This window comes from Hypanus sabinus, chromosome 20, assembly GCF_030144855.1.
Source record: "Hypanus sabinus isolate sHypSab1 chromosome 20, sHypSab1.hap1, whole genome shotgun sequence".
Classification (NCBI taxonomy): domain Eukaryota; kingdom Metazoa; phylum Chordata; class Chondrichthyes; order Myliobatiformes; family Dasyatidae; genus Hypanus; species Hypanus sabinus.
Genome location: NC_082725.1, coordinates 12,491,417 through 12,515,110, shown reverse-complemented (window position 1 = coordinate 12,515,110; position 23,694 = coordinate 12,491,417). Strand labels below are relative to the sequence as shown.

The 23,694-nt window shown below is 42.2% G+C and overlaps 1 protein-coding gene across 2 annotated transcripts in view; it reads left to right on the top strand.

The window, feature by feature from the left end:
• LOC132378296 (dual 3',5'-cyclic-AMP and -GMP phosphodiesterase 11A-like) overlaps nucleotides 1-23,694 on the top strand; it is a 266,270-nt gene that overhangs the window by 7,075 nt on the left and 235,501 nt on the right. The window lies entirely within an intron of this gene.

The following is a 23,694-nucleotide window of genomic DNA, read 5'->3' as shown; positions in this document are numbered from 1 at the left end:
GTAGAAAAAATTGCCAAGAACCATCATGGTCATGGAAAGACCACGATTGCCCATGTAATATGATACAGCACATAATAATAATAACGATGATTGTTTTGAGGACAGATCAGCAACCTGAAGTGTTAAATCTTATTAGCTCTCCATGGATGCTGAACGAACTGCTGAGCTTTTCGAGCATATTCTGTTTCTATTTTAGTACTTTGAGAATATTCCAACCTGTTTCTGCTTTTCTCTGTAAAGATTGGCTTTGTTTGTCACATGTACATTGAAACATACAGTGAGATGTGCCAATCTGCATCAACGACCCACACAATCTGAGGGTGTGCTGTGGGAAGCCCGCAAGGGTCACCATGCTTCTGGTGCTGTTATAGCACGCCCATAATTCAGTTCAACCATACATGAGTACCTGTGAATGCAGTCAAACAAAACAGTGTTCCTCCAGGGCTAAGGTGCAAAACACTTTACCTACAGTCACACACAGCACAAAGCACATGTGAGAGAGCAGGTAAACATACAGTCACACAAAAAATATGAATCGCCCAAGTCTCTGAGTGTCTGTCCTGTAAATTGGTGATGCATGGGTGTTATCGGCAAGAGCTAGCAGTTGGTACCGGTCTGCAGATGAATGTGTGCAAAACTCCCAGATCCTGACCCCCAACTGGAATATGGGAGGAAACTGGAGCACCGTCACATGGTCACAGGGAGAACGTACAAACTCCTTACAGTCAGCGGCAGGAACTGAACCCCAGTCAGTGATCGCCGGCACTGTAGAATGATGTGCTAACCACTATTATACTGTCCCACCGTATGTAGTCGTAATCATGGATTAAAGTCACAACTACTGGCTACTGATATTGAACATAATATCGATCAGAAGCAAAGCAAGTCACCCAATGAGGAATAAAACTGTGTTTGCTGTGGATGTTAGTCCAAATGGCTTCAAGGCTGTAAGCTCACTTGACTGTATCAGACCTCGGATGGCACAGATTTAAAGCAAGGGCAAAGAGATTGTGGAGTGCAAGGAGAGAAGGATATAAAAAAGCATTTTTTTTTGTACCCAGAAGACCATTGAAGTTTGGAATGCAATGTTTGAGAGAGTGATGGAAACAGAGATACTCACATTATTTAAGAATATGATATTGTGTAGGCAGAAGGGATTAGTTTCATTAGTTATTTAGTTACTGGTTTAATTAACTCAATATTGTGGGCTGAAGAGCCTGATCCTGTGCTGTATGACTCTGTTCTATGGAGTGTCCAGGTGAACAGTTGAACTGACAGGGTTTGGAAAACCTGTTAGCCAGTAAATAGGGTGGGCGCGCCACTGGTAGTGGCATGGCAGTGTCCAAGCTGGAGCCACTGCTGCCCCCCAGTGTTCACTCGACAGAAGACAAGTTGATTGAGGTTGACTGCAGATTTCTGTGGCTTTCAAGGGTCCTGGACTACATGGTTTTTTTGTGTGACTGTATTTTACTGATATATGTGCTTGCTTCCTTGTACGTGCCTTATGCTGTGTGTGTGACTGTTGGTACTGTGTTTTGCTCCTTCACCTGGAGCAACGCTGTTTTGTTGGCTGTATTCATGTGTGGTTGAATGACAATTGAACATGGAATTTGGCAAGGTATACTGAAAGCCTTTTATCTGTGCTGTATGATTCTATGACTTTATTCTGAAGTATGAGCAATGTGCTTTCATTTAGTCAGTGGTGCTGCCTCCACTGGAAGGACTGTTTTGGGGTCCTGAATGGAGGTGTAAGTCCTGTCAACTTCACCAGTTGAGTATGTTGGGGTCATCTACTGTATCCAGCACTCCTGGTGCAGCCTCCTCTACATCGGTGAGACCCGACATAGACTGGTGGTCCGCTTCATCGAGCACCGGCGACCATCCGCAACAAAATGCAGATCTCCCGGTGGCTACCCATTTCAATTCGGCCTCCCATTGCTATTCTGACATGTTGGTCCTTGTGCTCCTCTAATGCCGCAGTGAGACCATACATGGCTGAGATGAGTAACACCTCATATTCCATCTAACCTCCAGTCAGATGGCGTGAACATCAATTTCTCCAACATCCAGTAAATGTTCTCCCATCCCCCTCTCTCTCTCTGTTTCCATTCCCCATTCCAGTTCTCCCTCTTACCCCTTCTCTTATCACTTGCCCATCTCTCTCTGGTGCCCCTCTTCCTTCCTTTTCTTTTAACGTCCACCCTCTTCTCCTGTTAGATTCCTTCTCCTTCAGCTCTTTACATCAAAGTCAAAGTAAACTTATTATTGAAGTATATATACAGGTGTCCCCTGCTTTACGAATGTTCATTTTATGCCACTTTGCTTCTACAAAAGACCTACATTAGTAACCTGTTTTCGCATTACAAACAAGATTTTCACTTTTACGAAAATTAATGGTTCTTTGCTTTACACCATTTTGGCTTAAGAAAGTTTTCATGGGAACGCTCTACCTTTGTAAAGGGGGGGACACCTGTATGCCCCTCCAAGAGGACCACAACCTTGTCATAAGGTTTGGAGGCTTGTGTGTCTCAATGACCCTGACTGCCATGTTGGCTGGAGTCAGGCCCATATGCTTTGGCTATTGGTAGGGTCACCCATGCCAAACTGGTCAAAGGGTAGGAACCCGACCTAGTGGCCTACTGGTCCTCTAGATTGGGAGTTCATCTCAGGGCAAGCAAACTTGACTGGTAAAACAAAATTGTTATGGAAACAGCAATGAAGCATTCTTCTATACCTGTGTGTAACAGTATTCCTGAGTCTCCATCCAGGACTTGTACAGCTGACAGTAGCAAAAACAGAAGCTACTGGCAGGGTGAACAGCCTTTAACCATACCTGGGGCACAGTGGAGAAGATGGCCAAGGACAGGCAGAGATGGAGGACCTTCATTGCTGTGCTAGGTGCTGGTGACATAACGGGCAATAACGGGCAATTTCAGGAAGATAAAGACAATGATATTTGTAAAAAAAAACTATACATAAATAAAGTCTGGAAAACAACCGATGTGTGAAGGGCAAATTGTCTAAAGCAAATATGTAGTTGTGAGAAGACAGCATGGCCTGGGTGGGGTGGGGGAGCCTTGATGGATGCTGCTTTCTCATGGCAGTGCTCCTTCTAAATATGCTCAAAGATGGGGAGGGCTTTTCCTGTGATGGACTAGGCTGTATCCTGGGTATTGGTGTTTCCATGCCAAGCTGTGTTGTAACCAGTTAGGATGCTCTCCACTGTGCATCTATAGAAGTTTGTCAAAGTTTAGGTGACATATGGAACCTCTGCAAACTTCTAGAGGTTCTGTCATATGATGACACTTGCATGCTGCTATTTCACCTCACACCTCCCAGTTTCATACTTCATCCGGCTTCCCCTCACCTGGTCGTACCTATCACCTGCCAGCTCGTACTCCTTTCCCTCTTATTCTGCCTTGGTTTCAGTCCTGATGAAGGATCTTGACCCAGCACGTTGACTGCTTATTCCCCTCTCGTCAGCCTTATTGAGTTCCTCCGGAATTCGGTGTGTGTTGCTGAAGATTTCTGGAACCTGCGGAGTCTCAGTGATCAACTTATCAGGGAGCCTTTTGAATATTCTGTGAGTGGTGTGAAGGCTTCCAAACATAAAACCCTAGACACTCAAAAAACATTAAAAATAATTTATTCACTTTCCTGGATGTACAATGCCCCAAATATTATTTTATAGAATATTTCGGTCTTTTAACTACTAGGAATAGAGGACGTGGAATATAGACCATAGAACTTCACAGTACAGCACAGTCCCTTCTGCCATTGATTTTGTTTTGAACTTTTAACCTACTGTAAGATGAATGAAACCTTCCCTCCTACATACCCCTCCATTTTTCTACCATCTCTGTGCCTAATAAGAGTTTCTTGAATGCCTCTAATTTATCTGCCCCTCCCAGTAACCCTGGCAATGTGTTCTATGTGCTCACCACTCACTGTTTTTAAAAAAAACCTTACCTCTGTCATCACCCCCAACCTTCCATCAATCGCCTTAAAATGATGCTCCCTCATGTTAGTCATTTCCTCCCTGGGAAAAGTCTCTGGCTGTCCACTCTATCATGTCTTTTATCATCTTGCACACCTCTATCAAGACACCTCTCATCCTCCTTCATTCCAGAGAGAAAAGCCCTAGCTCGCTCAACCTTTCCACATAAGACACACTCTCTAATCCAGGCAGCATCCTGGTAAACTTCCTCTGCACCCTCTCTAAAGCTTCCACATCTGTCCTATAATGATGCAGCCAGAACTGAGCACAATCCAAGTGTGGGCTAACTGGGGTTTTACAGAGTTGCAACGTTACCTCAGGGTTTTTGAACTGAATCCTCTAGCTAATAAAGGACAACATTCCTTATGCCTTCCAGTTTCAGATGGGGATGTTGAAAGTCAGCGACTGCCTGCTGGCAACAAACAAAACAAACAAACCTGCTAACTACTTTATTAATCACGCTTTTTCTGGTAAACCATCACTGCAATCAGTAGTTTGTAACTTCTCTTGCGGGGTTGAGCTTTGGATCCAGTTGTACGACCTGGCATTTTTGCAGTGTGAATTGAAGTCTAAAGGTGCAGGACGGTTGCAAGGCCCGAATCGAGGCAGCGGGGCCTAGGCCTGAAAATAGGGAATGAAGCAATGTTTGGCTGCTGGAGTGGACTCAGAGGCAACTCAATGTGGTAAAACCGAAGTGAGGCAGAGCAGAGTCAAGGCGGAGCCTGTGCCTGGGAGCTGCGTTTTGATTGATCGAAGCAGCAGGCCAAATTGGAAAGGTCAGATACAAGCTGAATTCATGTGGTGGGTCTTGGGCCTGAGAGCATATCGCAGCGGCAGGGCCTGATTCTGAGAGTAAGGAATGAACTTAGGTTTGGACGATTTAATTGCCGGGCCGGATTGAAAAGGTCAGGGTGTTGGGGCCAGAGGCAATGGATGATCTGGTTCAGCTTGCTGCTCTACAAGGTTTACTCGTCTCTGTGCTGAACTGAGGCTGTGGCCTGCAAATATTCGACTCCTGAATCAGCTGCTGGCTTTGTCTGTGGACTCACTTTCCTGAACTTCAGTTCTGAATGCTATTTGCCTGCTTTTTTGTTGGAATGATTTATTTTTCCTTATTGCACATTTTTGTTTTATGGTCTTTTCAATGGGTTCTATTTGGGTTTCTTTGTTTTGTGGCTGCCTTTAAGGAGACAAATCTTGAAGTTGTATATAGTATAATATGCTTTGAATTTTTAACAATCCTGTCAACTTGTGCAGAAACTTTGAAGGATCTACGAATGTAGACTCCCAAGATCCCAAAGTCCCTCCACACTGCTAAGAATCCTGGCATTAACCCTGTATACTGCCTTCAAATTCCACTTTCCAAAGTGAATTAGTTCACAGTTTTCCAGACTGAACTCCATCTGCCACTTCTCAGCCCAGTTCTGCATCCTGACAATGTCTTGTTGTGACTTACAGCGACCTTCTACACTATTTACAACTCCAGCAACCTTAGTGTCATCTGCAAACTTACTAACCCACCCTACCACTTCCTCCTCTGAGTCATTTGTAAAACAATCACAAGGAGCAGCAGTCTGAGAACAGATTCCTGCAGAACACCACCGGTCACCAACCTCCAGCTAGAATAAGCTCCATCTACAACCACCTTCTGTCTTCTGTGGACAAGCCAGTTCTGTATCCAAGCAGCCGGGTGCCCCACGCATCCTGACTTTCTGAATGAGTAACCTTATCAAAATCCATATACACCTCAACCACTGTCTTTAAGTATGCCTCGAGCTGTGTGATAAATGACAACATGGCCATTCAGTCCCTTTCCTGATCTCATCCACAGAGATTCAATGCAGGCTGATTAACGTGGGCATTCAGCTATTGTTTTTCAAGGATCTTTCATACCCAGTGTCTGGTTTCATTATAGTTAAAATGGTCTTTGTACATCTCTCAGATTACTTATAATCTTTGTATTGAATAAGTGTCTCTTCCACTGAAACTTGTACAAAGATTTTAAATGATCTTTGTACATGTATCAATGGAAGAACTAGCCTTGTCAGTTTTCAATGTTCTGCTGCTGTGAAGATTTTTCTGAAGGCTGCTTCTCACTTGTATTAATGGTTGTTATCCACATTATTCCTGATTAAAATTGACATTCAATCTCTAGCATCTTGTTTCTTAGGCTTTTTGTTAGAAGCATTAGCTTTCTGGTTGCTTTCTTAACTCCTGCCAGTGTTTGAATTCTTTGCTGCTTCTTTTCAAAGATTAGGTTTATTTGTCACAAGTTACTATAGGGCTCTGCAAAAGTCTTCGGCACATATAGATAGGGTGTCTGAGACTTTTGCACAGTACTATAGTAACTTCATGTATTGCATCGGACTGCTGCCACAAAACATAAAGAAATATCATGACATATATGAGGGATGATAAACCCGATTCTGATAGGGGGCTCTGTTGTGGACTGAGAGTGGGAAGGAGGTAAGGAGAGGGAAATCACATTTGGGAAAAGGGGAAGGGAGAGGGGAGAGAGCAGGAAACATCAGAGAGACATTCTGTAATGATTAATAAACCAATTGCTTGGAATCAGATGACCTTGCCTGGTGTTTCAGGGTGGGTGTGTCTGCACCCCTGGCACTCCTTCACTGCCACCTGCCCCACACCCCTCCTGTGGCACCCCATCCTCACCATTCCCATCATCATTTGTTCGCGCCAGACTTGCAAACTCTCGCTCCGTGCCACATTGACAAATACAGCACTGTGCAAAAATCTTAAGCACACATATATATACCTAGGTCAGAGACCATCACAGTCCGAATATATTCTGGGGGCAGTCCTCAAGTGTCGTAATACTTCTGGCAGCAACATAGCATGCCCATAACTTACTAACCGTAACTCGTACATCTTTGGAATATTGGAGGAAGCTGGAGCACCTGGAGGTAACGGCAAGAATGTACAAACTCCTTACAGACAGCCACATGAATTGAACTGCCATCTTCCAATCACCAGCTCTGTAAACTGTTATGCTGACTGCTACGTCGCCCTGTCACCAAGCAAAACTGATTCACCATGAGGTTTGACCAGGATGCACTCTGTTTTGATCCGAGTTTTTTTTTTGTTTTCTATTCTTATCAGCCATCTAAAAGCAAAGCAAAGACCTTGCAGTTTTATACCTTTTATGGGATGTCGACATGGACCACCATTTATGTCCCTTGAGCATGTAGGGTCTGTCAACTTTTTGAAAAGCAGCTTTCCTTTAGTTGAAACCGCAACCATATTGGAGTTGAACTGGAGTTCCAGTTTTCTCAAGGAAGTCTCCTGATGTATCCACCCCGGGTAATTTGTGATCCAGAGATGGTGGCTTTTCCTGGCAACTTCTGTCTTTTACCTTCAATATGGTTGTCACTGTTTGGTGATTTCGTTAAATGAGTATTAACAAGTGCTCAGGGCGCCACAGTTTGCACGACGCTACTACAGCTCGCGGTGTTTGGAGCGCAGAGTTCAATTTCAGCGCTGTCTGTCAGGGGCTTGTACGTTCTCCTTGTGACCATCTGGGTTTCCTCCCACAGCCCAGAGCTGTGCCGGTTGGTAGCTTGATTGGCCATTGTGACTAGACTGGTGTTAAGTAGGTGGGTTGCTGGCCGGTGTACCTCATGCGGCCTGAAGTCCCTGTTCCGTGTGGTACTGGTTCCCGGATGGTAGCAGCTGGAACAGTTTGTGGCTGGGGGTGGCTCTGGTCCCCAGTGATCTTTCGGGCCTTTTTACACACCTGTCGCTGTAAATGTCCCAAATAGTTGGAAGTTCGTATCCACAGATGCGCTGGGCTGTCCACACCACTCTCTGCAGAGTCCTGTGACTGAGAGAAGTACAGTTCCCAAACCAGGCAGTGATGCAGCCAGTCAGGATGTTCTCAATTGTGCCCCAGTAGAAAGCCCTTATGACTGTGGGTTTGGGGAAGGAATGAATTATTTTGATGATAAGTCAGGAGGCTGTTTTAGTGTGTTGCAGCATATCCAGCCTCTGATCAGTTTTTGTAACCACACTGTCCTGTGAATATGCTGAATTGTAGCTGTGTGCTTTTCCCCTTAACCCCTGTGTTAATGCTGGAGGGCTGAGCATTGAAAGTCAAGTGATGGTCGTTGGATTCTGTTGGGCTGGAAATAAAGGTTGCCTGGCTGTGTGGCAATAAAGTTATACACTCAGTGGCCACTTTATACAGAACCTCAGAGACGCTCTTCTCCGCACCACTGCTGAAATGTGTGGTTATTTGTATTACTGTCATCTTCCTGTCAGCTTGAACTAGTTTCACCATTCTACTCTGATCTCTTTCATTAACAAGGCATTTTCACCCATAGTCAACTACCTAGATGATTTTCCTCCATGTCAGTCCAATTTAGTTGATATGAGGGGCCATTTAAGTAATAGATAGATAGATCAATAGATGCTTTATTGATTCCAACAGAAATTACTGTGTCACAGTAGAATTATAAGTGCACAGCTGTACAAATATTAGAAACGAAGTAAGAAAGAATAATAAAGAAGTTACCTCAAACAGTCTAACAGGAGGTGTCATCACTTCCCCAGCTGTCAGTTGACTCATTATAGAGCTCAATGGCCGAGGATAAGAATGACCTCATATAGCGCTCTTTGGAGCAGTGTAGATGTCTTAGTCTGTTACTAAACTTGCTCCTCTGTTCACCCAAGGTGGCATGCAGAGGGTGAGAAGCATTTTCCAGAATTGCCAGGATATTCCTAGGGTCCTTTGCTCTACCGCAGCCTGCAGTGTGTCCAGTTTGACTCCTATAACAGAGCCAGCCTTTCTGATCAGTTTATTGAGCCTTTTGGCATCACCCGTGTTGACGCCATTGCCTCAGTACACCACCACATTGAAGATAGTACTAACCGCAAAAGACTGGTAGAACATGTGAAGGAGAGGCCTGCACACTCCAAAGGACCTCAGTCTCCTCAGGAAGTAGAGGCGACACTGGCCCTTCTTGGACACAGCCTCCATGTTGGTGCTTTTCACTCAAGTCTGTCATCCAGGTGCACCCCATGTACTTGTAGGTCCTCACCACGTCCACCACCTCACCATCAATAGTAATGGAGCAGTGCAATATACTGCGCAGAGCAGGGAGATGTACTGATTCAATAATTTTGAGCCCTGTAATTTGGAATATTATCAACAATTTTGGGCCTCACATCTAAGTACAGATGTTCTCACTGTGGCTAGGGTCCAGAGGAGGGTCACAAGAATGATTCCGGGAATGAAAGGGTTAATGTATCCGGAGCATTTTATGGTTCTGCACCTGTACTCGCTGGAATTCAGAAGGATTTCAGACCTAATTGAAACCTACCAAATATTGAAAGGCATGGATAAAGTGGAATTAAAACAGAGGTTTCCATTAGTGTAAGAGGCAAGGGTCCAAGGCATAGCCTCAGAATAACAGGATATCCCTTTAGAAATGAGATGAGGAATTTTTTCAGCCAGAGAATAGAGATTCTGTGGAAGACATTACCACATACTGCTATGGTGGGCAAGTCATTGGTATATTTAATGCAGGGATTAATATGTTTTTGATTAAAGGAGTTAAAGGGTTAGAAGGAAAAGGCAGGTTTGAAAAAGTAAACCGCTGATTGAATAGCAGAAAATACCTGATGGGCCAAATGGCCTAATTCTGCTCATGATCTCGTGCTGTTAAGAATGCTTTGTCTTAAAGTAAGAACTGGACAAGGAGACATAAGCATTAAAATTAGTGCTGGGCCATTTTGAGCAAATGAGGTAGAAATTTTCCTCACAGAGTGGAAATACAAAATTCTTTGCCTAAGGATGGTGCAGTACTTATAACTTCCAAAGCTTAAATTGTCAAAATATTGTCAGTAAAGAGTTTCCAGGAATAAGGAGTTGAGATGGGTGCCGGGGGTGGTGGGTGCAGCTGGTGATAAGTTGTGTTAAGGTTTATTTAAATGTTAGAGTACAGTTGAGGAGCTGCAGAGTTTACTTCTGTTACACAGTCACTGAAATTCTCTTGGATTGGAGCTCATATTATTGTGCTTACAATGGTAATAGCTTCTGGAAGAATATTCATCCTTTCATTTCCTCTGTCAGTTTAGAATCCTTTAGTCTCTGTGCCTCAGTACTTCTTGACATCCGTGAAAGTTCTCAGAAGATCTTTGAAGTGGGTGCCATGCTGATGGTTTGAAGCTGCAAATTTCTGTAATACCATTGTAGATTGATGTACCAAGGAAAGATCAAAGTTTTCATTTTAACAGGATCTATATACTTATAATGAAGAAGCCATACTTTATGTAGTCTGTTCTTGGAGGATATCTGCAAATTGGAATTGGGCATTCTCTTAAAATATTTTTGATTAACTTTTTTAAAATCTAAAATCGGGACCAGTGCTTGATATGAATTAGACTAAATTTGATATCAAACCTCAATAAAATAATTTGAAAATGGGGAATACAAAAAATGTGAAAATCTTTTGGAAAGTTCTCAAGATGTTATTTCACCTTTTTATGTTTTGTATTGTTAAAAAGACTACTTTTTAATCTCTCCTTCTCCCAGTGTAGAATGTCCACCTGCTTCATTCAAATTATCCACCATTGTCCCTGTACCAAAAAAGACCAAGGTAACATGCCTGAACGACTGGTGTCCTGTCACACTCACTGCAATAGTAAGCAGATGCTTTGAGAGGCTAGTCAAAGATTACATCTGCAGCTTGCTACCACCCACACTGGACTCCCTACAATTCGCCTACCGACACAACCGATCAACAGATGATGCAATAGCCACAGCTCTACACACCATCCTTACACATCTGGAGAAGAAGGATGCTTATGTGAGAATGTTGTTCTTGGACTACAGTTCAGCATTCAACACTATAGTTGCATCCAGGCTTGACAAGAAGCTCAGAGACCTCGACCTTGACCCTGCCTTGTGCAGCTGGACCCTGGACTTCCTGTTAGCTCACCAGCAGGTTGTAAGAGTGGGCTCCCTCACCTCTGACCCTCTGACTCTCAATATAGGAACCCCTCAGGGCTGTGTACTGAGTCCCCTCCTTTACTCCCTGTATACCCATGACTGTATCACCACCCACAGCTTTAATCTGCTAATTAAGTTTGCCAATGACACAAAGTTAATTGGCCTTATCTCAAACAGTAACAAGGTGGCCTCCAGGGAAGAAGTCATCTCTCTGACACAGTGGTGCCAAGAAAACAAACTCTCCCTCAATGCTGCAAAAACAAAGGAGCTGGTTGTAGATTACAGGAAGAATGGAGACAGGATAACCCCTATTGACGTCAATGGATCTGGGGTTGAGAGGGTTAACAGCTTTAAGTTCCTCAGCATCCACATCACCGAGGACCTCACGTGCTCTGCACACACCTGCTATGTGGCGAAAAAGGCACAACAGCACCTCTTTCACCTCAGACAGTTGAGGGAGTTTAGTCTGGGTCCCCAAATCCTAAGAACTTTCTACAGGGGCACAATTGAGAGCATCCTGACCGGCTGCATCACTGCCTGTGATTTGTATTGTAAAACATTGCTTATTTGTTTAATCTTCTATTCCAGATAAATCAACACTTTAAAACCAAGCTGTAAAATAGAATGACATATACTCAGTGGTCACTTTGTTAAGTACAGGAGAGGAACCTGGTGTTCTCCACTGTTGCTGTGGCCCATCCTTTTTGTGGTTCGACGTGTTGTGTATTCAGAGACGCTGTTATGCACTCCACCGATATTTGAGCTGCTGTCGCTTTCTTGTCAGATTGTACCAGTCTGGCCATTCTCCACTGACCCCTCATAGAAATGCCACTCACTGGATTTTGGTTTTGTATTTTGCACCATTCTCTGTAAACTCTAGAGACTGTTGTGCGTGAAAATCCCAGGAGGTCAGCAGATTCTGAGATACTCAAACCACCCTGTCTGGCACCAACAATCATTCCATGATCAAAGTCACTTAGATCGCATTTTTTTCCCCTTTCTGATGTTTGATCTGAACAACAACTGAACCTTTTGACCATATCTGCATGCTTCTATGCATTGAGTTGCTACCACATGATTGGCTGATTAAATATTTACATTAATGAGCAGGTGTACCTAATTAAGTGGCTACACAGTGTATTTGTCACTGACATTTAGCTAATTGAAAGAGAATGGTGGAGAACTGCTGTGGAGGTTGACTGTTATAACAGGAAGGTTGCAGTTGACAGGAACATTGTAATTGATGGATGTGTATAGATTATGCTGAACAATTATAATTAGTGATTGGTTATAACTGATGGATCTTTGAAATTAGTAACAGGTAACTAATTAATAGTTTTAAATGATGTTTCAAATTCAAGGATATTACAGTTATCTGACTCTGAGATTCAAAATTATTGGTAACTATTGTGAACTGGAAGGCATCTATAGTGGCAGATCTACTTAAATAAAATGTACTGATTTGATTTGTTGTAATTCTTTGTTACTGTGCATGCCCACAACTTACTAACTCTAACCCTCACCCATATGTTTTCGGAATGTGGGTGGGTCTTGAACCAAAGGGGGTAACTTCACTGAACGTCACTTGTCCCGTCACTGAACTGTTCCCACAACCTATGGACTCACTTTCAAGGACTCTTCATCTCATGTTCTTGATATCTATCTGTCTATTTATTTGTTCTTTCTTTCATTTTGTATTTGCACGGTTGTCTTTTGTATGTGACAAATACAGCTAATGTTCAGCAGTTGTTTAACTCACATCCAGTCAGGCACAGAGTTTCTTTCCCTGTACTAAATCTAAGTTAACTGTTATTAATCTTAGTGCAAGCTGGTATTATCATGGGCTCAGTATGACTTTTCTCAAACTTTCTGTAGACCATAAAAACATAAGATATAGGAGAATTAGACCACTTGGCTCATTGAGTCTGCTCTGCCATTCTATCATGGCTGTTTTATTTTCCCTCTCAACCCCATTCTCCTGCTTTCTCCCCTAACCTTTGACACCATAGTAAACTATTAGTAAATAGTAAACTATTTAAGAACTTTTTAAAAGCTATTTATTAATGCTTTTTGGGAGGGTGATTTTAGATGCATATTATATTTATACCGAGTTAAATACTGTATGTAATTAGTTTTGCTACAATAAGTGTATGGGACATTGGAAAAATGTTGAATTTCCCCTTGGGGATGAATAAAGTATCTATCTATCTATCTATCTATCTATCTATCTATCTATCTATCTATCTATCTATCATTACTGATCAAGAACCTATTAACTTCCGCTTTACATGTACCCAATGACTTGTCTTCCACAGCCACCTGTGGCAATGAATTCCACAGATTGACCACCATCTGGATAAATAAATTCTTCCACATCTCTGACCTAAAGGGACGTCTCCCTATTGTGAGGCTGTCCTCTAATCCTAGACTCCCCCTCTATAGGAAACATTCCATCCACATCCACTCTAGTAAGGCCTTTTAATATTCAAAAGATGTCATTAAGATCCCTCTCATTGCTGCAATATTATACCTCACGTCCAACAACTGTCCCACTGGAGTAGAACAGATCTACTGGGGAGATGAGAAACTGACCAATTCTTTAGCCCCTGTACAAAACCAAGATTGCTCCAACCCCGGCTGCCATACCCCAGGATGCAGATGACGTGTGTGTGTTCTGAGATTGAGTTGCAGGACTCAGAGAGACTTTTTTTTTGGATTTGTATGAGAGGGTGAACCTTGCATGAGTGATTTGGTAAACGAAGCTGCCCCTACTTCATGCATGAGAATTAAAGTCAAAACTTTAAACTTTGCATGGAGCACATAGCCTACTGGGCAGCAGTGACCTCTCCTCTCTGTTTCTGAGTTGTGGACTACCATAAATCGCCGGAGATGTGCCACCAATAATGTCTCTACAGAACCTGTTGTGTATTTAATATTTCTGTAATATTTGAGTAATATTGTAAATGTATTGTTTGGTAAAGTATTCTTTGTTTAACTAATTCATTATGGCTTGTATGTAATACAGTAGTATGTGAATCGCATACGTCATCATGTCACCACGTCGTACATGAGTTATCTCGTAGATAACATGAGTTATCTTGTTTTTCTTTTGATTAGATTTATGTTTGGAGTTAAAAAACTTAAAACGTGGAGACGAGGAAGTTTAAGTTACCCCAAGACAACTACCTACCTGTTGAAGTGTAGTGAGATGTTCAAGTTTATAAATTATGCTGCAAGAAATAGTCAGCTGAGAAAAAAAATGCATCTCATTTTATTTGGAACAGCATTTTTTTTAACTGAAGGAAAGATAATCGAGTTTAAGAAAAGGCAGAAAATGAAAGAGTTAGTGTGTTCATAGACAACAAGTACTGGGTGATAATAATCATAAAAAATTGAAGCAAAAGTAAAGTTGTAGTTTCAAAAATGATGATGAAAAATCTGATACTGATGAGAGTGAAACAGGACTGACTAGTCTTGAGATTTAAAATGTTAAAACTAACCAGAAGCAAGCAATACAACTTACTCCAAAATGCAAAGGCAAACTAATTAAAATGGAATTTGACTCTAGCTCAGCTGTTTCTGTCATTCTACAAAATGAATTTGAATGGCACCTCAGCGATACTAAACTGCAGACTGCAGATATCTAACTAAGAACTTAATCTGGAGAAAATATAACAACTGCGGGAATGACATCTGTAGTTGTGAAATACAACAGCCTACAAGTCATATTGGGCATGTGTGTGGTCTTAAAAAAAATCAGGAGAGCCAGCCTTTGTGGTTGTGAGTGTCTGAGACAACTACAACTTGACTGGAGATCCATCCACCAGTTGCATGCCACATCCCCTGAAAGAGAGTCACCAGAAAGCAAATTAAGAAAGTTTTCTGCATGATGCCATCAAAGTGTTCAGGGATGCCCTGGAAAATTCAAACATATCTCGGGTAGCGTTAAATGTGGCATAGATACATGGAGAGGGTCAAGTTGCTCTTGTAATAATGGGATGAATTCCTGATGAAGGATTTTGACCTGAAATACCAATTGTGTATTGGCTCCCTAGATGCTGCCTGACCTCCCGAGTTCCTCCAACAGTTTGTGTGTCTGCTTTGGATTTCCGGCATCTGCAGTATCTCTTGTATATTCAGGTTGCTTATCTCCTGTGTAATTCCCTGGTTAAGATTTCCACTGCTGCACTGTGAGGTAGTTTATATTAGCAGTTTTTTGTAAAAGCAGTGTGCCACGCTGGAAAGTGTGTTTTGGCTTCGGCTAAGATAAGGACCCATGTTGTCCGGCTTAGTCAGCCAATCAGGATTGTGGGATGTGAGAGAAGGTTCTAGAGGGCTGTGGGGAGGAGTTCTCTGAAGGGCAGTAGTCTGGTTTGCGATCGTTTGGCGGGAACAGCAGAGTGGGACAGAAGGGGAGATGCTGCAGATTGCCGTTGGAAGGAGAGTCCCCGTGCAAGAAGTGCTTTGTGCAGACGAATGGCTCCAAGGAGGAAGGCCAATATGAGAGGGAGGGAGGGAGAGAGAGAGAGAGAGAGAGAGAGAGAGAGAGAGAGATGGTATTTGAGGAGAGTTTGCCGTGGGTGTTGCCACGCAGACCATGTGTCCAGTGCCTGATACACCCTCAAATTACCCAGTATGAGCCCCAATGTTCATGTGCACATCAGACTGTTTTACCTGTAATGAACCTTCATCTTTTTCCTGTTAACTGATAAAGCTTAAACTAGTAAATATGCTTTCTTTATAATTTGATGTGGTATACGATCTGTTATTTCTTGCCAACCAGTACTTGTGCGTGGGCAGTATTTACACAGCATTCGCTCAAATCGAAGTTTCTTTAATCAGAACATCACAAGGTTCCTGTTTGGTTGAACCCAAAGTTCAATGGCCTAAATCATTGACTGTTTATTTGCCAGTTTGGCATAGATGTTCAGTGTTGAACCTCAGGTGCTTTCAAGTGAGCTCTTGTAATAATGTCTTGGGTGCCTGATGAAGAACGTGAGGCTGAAGTGTTGACTGGTTGTTTCCCTCCCTAGATGCTGCCCGACCTGCTGAGTTCCTTCAGCATTTTGTGTGTGTGCTTTGGATTTCCAGCATCTGCAGAATCTATTTGTGTTCAGAGATTTTAAAAAAAACGGGACGATTCTAGATGTAATACAGAAAGAGAGCTCTTCCTATCAGTAGAACTAGCTGTTGAACCATAAGTGTCATGAGGAAATCCTTTCTTTTATGCCACAGTTTGAAGTTGGTGTCTTCAGCACACTGCCAGAGCAAGTGGTGAAAACTGTCAAATTGTAACATTCAAAAGGAAGCTGGATAAGAATCCGAGTAGAAAAGAAATAACAGCGGAGAGGGATGACCTGAACTGCTCTTGCAAAGAGCTGGTGATGATTGAATAAGGCAAATATTCTTTCTATTTTCTAACCATTTTCTGATTCTGTGTATATGTGTGTGTCCCTTTGATAGTACATGCATTTATAAGCATGATTTCTCTAATTGAAACTCAGCAAATCCAAATTTCACAGATGATGGAAAATCCTGAAGAATTTGTGCATCTTTCAAAATCAAAGATAACTCTTGACTCTTCCACTGGGTCTTTCACAAGCTGTGCAATGTGCCACATGAATTCCCCCGAATATCCACTGGAAAATATTGTTTTAATTAAAATTCTGTTTAATTATTTATATTTGTACAGATAAATTTAAGAACTCTAATCTTTTCAATAAACAGTTGTATTTTCTTAGTGGAACTAAACTATCAATATCAGTTTATACAGCACTGTGCAGAAGTCTTAGGCACATATATACAGCTAGGGTGTCTAAGACTTTTGTACTGTATTGTATTTGTGTCTACATGGAGCAGAGAGTGAGTTTGTAAATCTGGTGGAAGAAAAGGACGCTGGGAATGGCGAGGGTGGAGTACCAGGGGTCAGTCAGATGGCAGAGAAGGAGTGCTGGGGAAGGTGGGGCTGAGACGCCAGGCAAGCTCATTCGATTCCAAACAATTGGTTCATTGATCTTTACAGAATGTCTCTCTGGTGCTTCCCACTCCCTCCCCACTCCCTTCCCCTTTCCCAACCATTATTCCCCTCTCCCTGCCCCTTCCCACTCTCAGTCCACAACAGAGACCCATATCAGAATCAGGTTTATCATCACTCAAGTATGTCATGAAATTTGTTTTTTTGGGGCAGCAGTACAGTGCAATGCATAAAATGACTACAGTGCAAAAATCTTAGACACCCTAGCTATATATATATATATATATATATGTATATATATACATATATATATATATATATATATATATATATATATATATATATATATATGTGCCTGAGATGTTTGTATAGTACTATAGGTACTATTTAAATAAAGTAAGGTTAAGTAAAGTAATTAAGGTAGGTAAAATAAAACACATTTCTCATGTATGTGGGTGTTTCAGAATGTCACTTTACCCCATCAGTTTCAAAAGGGAACCATGTTATGGTTTGCAACTTCAAAACGTTAAACTAATTCAAAGGAAGATAACTTTGTGTTTAAGCAAGGCACACATGTATCATGTGGTAGTGTGATGACATATGCAATTCATGTATCTATACATATAATCCATAATTGTTTAAACGAGCAGGAATGCTTAATCAAACAATATCTATACAAACAAGATCACTCAAATGTTACTGAGATATTAACTACATGACAGACCATATCACTGATCTGACATCTTCAACTTGCACTGTTTGGTTCTCTCTCTGGTGCTTTATCTCACTTCCCCTTATTATGTTTTGCTATATTTCCTATGCATTCTATATGTGGTAGCATGGCCCACATTCCAACACTGCCAAGTCTCTCCTGAACCCCATCAATTTATTGGGCGTCTTGTACTTTTGATACCCACCTCTAGTCTTCCTGATGACTCTGAAGTTGATCTTGCTTGTAAGGCCTGTATTAAAATAAATTCACTCCCTGTCTAGCCCCTGCCTGTGCTATCTGCTGAGTATTTGCATTTGCCTTAAATATCCCTTCATTTCAAGATTCTGTGCCTGATGGAGAAAGGTTTAACTAACCTTAACTAACGACTCGCTTACACTTGACAAGTGAGGGACATTTTTATAAAATAAATGTAATTTTATTACTTTCACAGATATTAAATGTGTCTTCCATCAAATATTCTTAGAATATGCATTTAATAGACACAGTAGTTGCATTCTTTGATTATGATTTTCTTGCAGTTAAACGCATTGTTATAATTGTGTATTTTCTTTGCCCACAAGAGGATAACTAGAGCTTCTGACCTGTTCATGTGTGTATACTTGTGTAGTTTATTGAAACCGGACTCCTTCATGTGTCACATAATGTTTTCAGCTACAGATTCATATTATATTTTTAAATCCGATTGTAAATGAGATCTTTCATGGTTATAGGTCAGATTTAATGAAACCATACACCTCTGCTATATCAGGAATCATTGTGGTTGTCCATCTGTTGACGTTATTGGATCCAACAGCATAGGGAGAATGCGTGTTATTTCCCAATACGTACGCCTGGCAGATGAGTCTTGCGCCTGGAGCATCTCTTTGCTGACTTGTTCTTTATGTTATTCTAGTCATAGAATTGTGAATGCAATTTGACATTTAATCTTTTTTTACATCTGATATCTGATTACTAGCATGAACATTTTCTGTATAGTTTGGAATAAAATATCTTTAACAATATCTTCCTGCCATACATTTGTCCTGATTTATTGTGCATTTCTCTCCAAATTTAATATAAAGGCCAAGCACACATCTGCTCCAATTTGCTTACTATCACAACAGGTCCACAGCAGATGCCATTTCATTGGCTCTTCACTCAACCCTGAAACATCTGGACAGCAAAGGTGCATACATCAGGAGGGTTTCAATCAAATACAATACTATCATCCCCTCATGACTAATCAATAAACTTCGACCACGAGGAAATCTGCAGATGCTGGAAATTCAAACAACAACGCACACAAAATGCTGGTGGAACACAGCAGGCCAGGCAGCATCTATAGGGAGAAGCGACGTTGATGTTTCGGGCCAAGACGTCGACATCGCTTCTCCCTATAGATGCTGCCTAGCCTGCTGTGTTCCACCAGCATTTTGTGTCAATAAACTTCGAGCTTGGCCACAATACCTCCTTGTGCAATTGGATCCTGGATTTTCTCAGTTGTAGACCCCGCTCAGTTTGGATTGGCAAATACATCTCCTCCACAATCTGCATCAGCACAGGGCTGTGTGCTTAGCCCCCTGCTCTACTCGCTTTATACTTTGGAGCTGTGCTTGGCCTCACAGCCCCATGTCATGTTTAAGTTTGCTGATGCCACCACTGTCGTTAGGTGAATCTAGGTGGTGACGAATCAGCATATCGGAGGAAGGTTGGAAATCTGGCTGAGTGGTTCCACAACAGTAACATCTCTCTCAATGTTAGCAAGACCAAGGAGCTGATTATTGACTTCAGGAAGAGAAATCTGGAAACCATCAAATGCCCCTCATAGGTTAACCCTTACACTTCTGGACTCATCCTCATGAACTTCCTCTGGACCTTCTCCAATGCCAGCACGTCTTTCCTTAGATAAATTTCCCAACACACCTCACAGCATTTTGAGTGCAATCTGACCAATGCCTTATAAAACCTCAACATTACATCCTTGCTTTTATATTCTAGCGCTCTCAAAATGAATGCCAACGTTGCACTTGCCTTCTTGCCACCGACTCAACTGGCAGGTTAACATTTAGGGAATACTGCACAAGCACCCCCAAGTTCTTTGCCGCCTCTGAATTTCTGATAATGGTCTATGCCTTCAATCTTTCTACTAAAGTGCATCAGCTGCACTATATTCTATTTGCCTCTTCTTTGCACATACTTCTCATCTGTCTTAGCCCTTTTGCAGACTCCCTGCTTCCTCAAAACTACCTGCCCTTCCATCTATCTTTGTGCTATCTGCAAACTTGGTCTGCAAACTCAATGCAGGGCATTGAATACTGGAGTTACAACTATAGGAATCATTTTGTGAGGTCACACTTGGAGGATTGTGTGTCGTTCTGACACCCAGCTATAGTCACTGGTCACATTGGTTTCCCTACCCAGAGAAGGAATTATTGCAATTCAGAAGTGCAGCAAAGGTTTATTATCTTGATTCCTCGGATAGGTATTTGTCTACTGAGGAGAGATTATGCCAATTGGACCTTTACTGTCTAGAATTTGGAAGAAAGAGTGGCTTCCTGAAGCCAAATCTGATAGGAACTTTTGTTGCTTTACGTTTCAGGGCAACTTTCATTCTTAATTATCAAACCTAAAGGGTTGGGTGATAGCTCTAACCCTTTAGTTTCTTTATTCTTATTTCAATTGCAAAAACCCTGGAAGGAAACATGGCTGGAAAGGCCAGGGCTTCACTGAATGTAACAAACCATGATCTCAAGCTGAGGAAGGGTACCATGAGTCCCACTTCTTCTCTTCTAACAAAGTAGACTAGTGTACTTCGCAGTGGTGTGTTTGCTGATGTAAAGTAACAGAATCACAAACAAGAGAAAATCTGCAGATGCTGGAAATCCAAGTAACACACAAACACACACAATACTGGAGGAACTCAGCAGACCAGGCCCTACAGAAAGTGGGATCAGAGCTCCTTTTGAAATAAGCCTGCCTTTTCTGTCTGCTGTATTGAGGGAAGACACTTTGTGGTCAACATGGGATCCTCACCCTCCTAGTGCTTCTGAGATCCTTGCTCTCCTAAGTGCCTCTTGGATATTCATACTGCTGGTGTAGACATGGGCTCATTTTGGCACATAGAACTGATGGGACAGTTCCAGTCACATCTTTCAAACCTTGAGAAGAAATGCTGTTGATCAGTTCCTGCAAGAAATCTGTTGAAGTTACGGCTGTGTACAGTTGTCCTTGGAGCTTTATTACCATAGAAACCAACACTTCTAAAAAGTTCTGCATGGCCTTGAAAATTTGCTATATAATGTTATTGATGCAGCTACTGGATACTTAAAGTTCTTCTGCTATCTCCATTACTTATGAAGAAAAGAATCAAGGGTCAACTTTGTTTGCCACCTACATTTACATGTAGTAGGAATCTGCTGTGGTGTGTTGTCACAGCATGTAACAAAAGACAACAATGTTCAACAATTATAAAGAATAAAAGAATTCTTAGAGGTTAAAGCATGGATATGCAATAAAATGTGCATAAATACAAGAATGCCATCATGTATTTACAATGTAAACAGTATTGTAAAAAGCAGTTTGAAATGTTTACAGTGTAGCGACTGGGGTAATGGATACAGGGCGTGGGGCTAAGTGGAATAATGGTTGATCAGATGAACTGGCTGGGGGAAGAAATCTGTAAGCTGGTATGATTTTTTTTTGTTTCAATAGCCCTATAGCACTTCCCAGAAGGAAGCTTTTGGAAAAGGTCGACTGTTTACTCTTTTCCATCGATGCCACTTGGCCTGCTGAGTTGCTCCAGCATTTTGTGTGTGTTATTTTGGAAAAAGCATTTTGCCGGTGGGTAGTGTCCACAATTGCTTTCCCTGCCTGCTCCTCTGCCCTGGACACATACAAGTCCTGCAGTGATAGTAGACTGTAGCCAATGACCTTTACTGCTGACCGGACAGTTTGCAAATATGAGAAATTCTGTCCAATTGGATTAGGTTGCTGCTTCCTGATTATGTGATAAATATGCCCCTAAGATCTGGACCCCCTCCCTGAGTTATATGTGCTGTCCTCTGGCAACAGATGGGCACCTTCACTGCTCGTACTCTCAGCTTGTCCTGCTTACTTGGCAATGCTGATTTTAAAAAGGGATTATGCACGGTAGAGAAGGTTGTGCATCTTAACTTTTGGTCCTTTTCAGAGGCTGGATAATTGGACTCAAAAATTAAGGGAAAAAATTGACGGGATTGTATTCCCTTTCTCTAGTACGCCTGCTCCAGGGTGTGGGAAGGACAATGCAGAATAATGATTGGAAGTAACTAAAACATCCTTGGACAATGTTCTTGGTTTCTACCAATCATGTGGGCAGAGCAGGAGAAAGGACACTGCGGTAGCGAAGTGGGTAGCATGACATTAATACTGCTCGAGGCATTGGGGTTAAGGAGATCACTACTAGTGTCCTCTGTAAGAAAGTTTCTAAGTTTTTCCTGAATGTGGGTTTCCTCCAGGTGCTCCAGTTTCCTCCACAGTCCAGAGCCATACCAGTTAGTGGGTTAATTGATCATTGTAAACTGTCCGTGATTAGGCCAGGGTTAAATTGGGGGGCTGCCATTGTAAACTGTCTGTGGTTAGGCTAGGGTTAAATTGGTGGGTGCCAGGTGGCCCGGCTCGTTGGGCTTTTCTGCGCTCAGTCTCTAAATAAGTAAATGAAGAAAAGGTAATGCTGAGTCCTCAGGCATAAAATCCATAGGTTCATATTCTGATTCATTTATCAGATCTACATCCATACTACTAGCCATGGGCGTCTGCTTCAGCTATCTTGACGGTAGTCTACCTGCCACTCCAGGTAGACGTGAAGTCTGCGCTCAATTAACTGTACTGCGTGTTCAACAGTCTTAAACCCTGAGAACATTGCTGGTGACTTCAACTAGGCCAATTTCAAGACTGTACTATCAAAAACACTACCAGCATGTCTTCCGTCCCTCCAGGGGTATAACCACCCTTGACCATTGCTACACAACCATCAGAGATGCCCATCTCGGAACCTTTCCCCACCCATACTTTGGCAAAGCAACCAGCAAGCTGTGCCCCTTCTCCCTGCATACAAACAGAAGCTGAAACAGGACGATCCGGGATAAAACATCACATTTCACAATGTATGTCTGTTTTGGCTGTGAACAAAGTCATTGGGAGACACTGAAGCTGGTGATATAGAAGTCCTTTTTCAGCAACACAAGCTGGCATCATCCTCGAGACACACTTGGAAGAAGTGGCCAGACTAAACCACTATTACATGACATTGTTATAAGCTAAAGATCAAAGGTAACAGCAGGACAATTCTGTAGCTGCAATGTATCCAGAATGCTTCCTTTGCATTATATATAAATTTCAATCAACACCATCACCACACCAACAATCCAGACACCCAAAATGAATGTTAATCCCCACTGCCTCTGGGCCTCATTCATGCACACGCAGAAAATCTAAGGTCCAATGGTGTGATTCTTTGTTTGCAATCAACCCTAATTTGAGGCTCCAAAAACACCGTTGTTCTGGGTGCATTTTAAATTTAATCAACAATTCTTGTTCAGATCTGAGGATTGGCTGCTGGTGAAATTAGTGTTTGCTCTATACCAAAACTCCAGAACTCCTAACATATCAGCGACAGTGAAGCTGATTCTGAGACAGACATAACACTGGTGTAAGTCTCATGCTCACAACTACAGTTTACACGCATGGCTTGCCATTGAATAAGCAAATATGTCTGGCCAAGCTATTACCCGACCCCCAATGGCGTAATTCAATCTTGCAGCACGAGGTGATGTACAACTGGGGGCCAGCAAAAGTAACCAACCACAGGGTCACCTTCTGGACTGCACCCTCACTTATGCAGTTGTTATGGGGTCCATGAGCCAGTGTCAAAGCTGATCTCACACTCCAATCTAATACTCCTTCTCACATCACAGACCGAATTCTGATGTTCAAGGTGCAAATGGAGTTATCACAAGAGATTCTGCAGATGCTGGAAATCCAGAACGACACACACAAACTGC